General features: G+C 32.4%; 1 protein-coding gene across 1 annotated transcript in view; it reads left to right on the top strand.

Moving 5' to 3' along the window:
- LOC105453460 (histidine--tRNA ligase, cytoplasmic) overlaps positions 1–828 on the top strand; it is an 8,345-nt gene that overhangs the window by 2,934 nt on the left and 4,583 nt on the right. The window lies entirely within an intron of this gene.

Raw genomic sequence — 828 nt, 5'->3', positions numbered from 1 at the left:
CACTGTTAAATATGATAGGGTCAAATTTAAACCAATTTCTTGAGTTAAATCATATTTAGTTATTTTTAACTACCATATGTCTCAAAATTTACCATATGTGTCAAAATTTACCATATGTCTTAAAATTTTAACACAAAACATGTGTTTAAAAAAATAACTACATTTAATTAACCCATTTCTGTGGTTGAATTGTAAAGTAAGCAGCGCCACTATCCAAAATAAATGAGTAGTGATGACGTTGCTACGCTCGTGCAGGCTCGTGCAAGCAGTTTGCCGTTAGCAACGAGTGATGCAACGTATGCGCTCGAAGTTTTATTCATTTCCTAGTTGACAGAAAATACCGCCAACTACGCGTACGTACGCTGCACGTACGTTCTTACACTTCCAAGAGTGCTGTACTCATTTAACAAGTTCTTCATTTGTAAGTGCTATTTGTGATAAAAGGAAAGTACCAGTACTAGTACATAGTATTTTGTGAAAAAAGACGATAAAGAAGAACGTGATATCCAGCTTCACAGTAAGTAATCGTATTTGTCTAGATTTATTTGTCTTGAATGAGCATTGTATTTTTTATTTGTTCGTTTGCTTAAATAACCTCACCTAACCTGGCCACTTTATATATTGCCTTTTATTGTGTATTTTTTTTTATTTAGATTTTTTTGTAGATAATGGCTGAAGCCAATATCACTGATTTTGTTGCTAAAAAACTTCAAGAGTGGGGATTTGGTGATTTTATAGATAATTTTCGTCGTAAGTGTCGTAAAATATGTTTAATATCGGTATTTTGTGAGTTGCTATATTTTATGTTGTGCTGATACAATTAATACT

The sequence above is a fragment of the Wasmannia auropunctata genome, unplaced genomic scaffold, assembly GCF_000956235.1.
Source record: "Wasmannia auropunctata unplaced genomic scaffold, wasmannia.A_1.0 LD335999.1, whole genome shotgun sequence".
Classification (NCBI taxonomy): Eukaryota; Metazoa; Arthropoda; class Insecta; order Hymenoptera; family Formicidae; genus Wasmannia; species Wasmannia auropunctata.
Note: the sequence above shows the minus strand (reverse complement) of the source record. Positions and strands in the feature narration are given on the sequence as shown.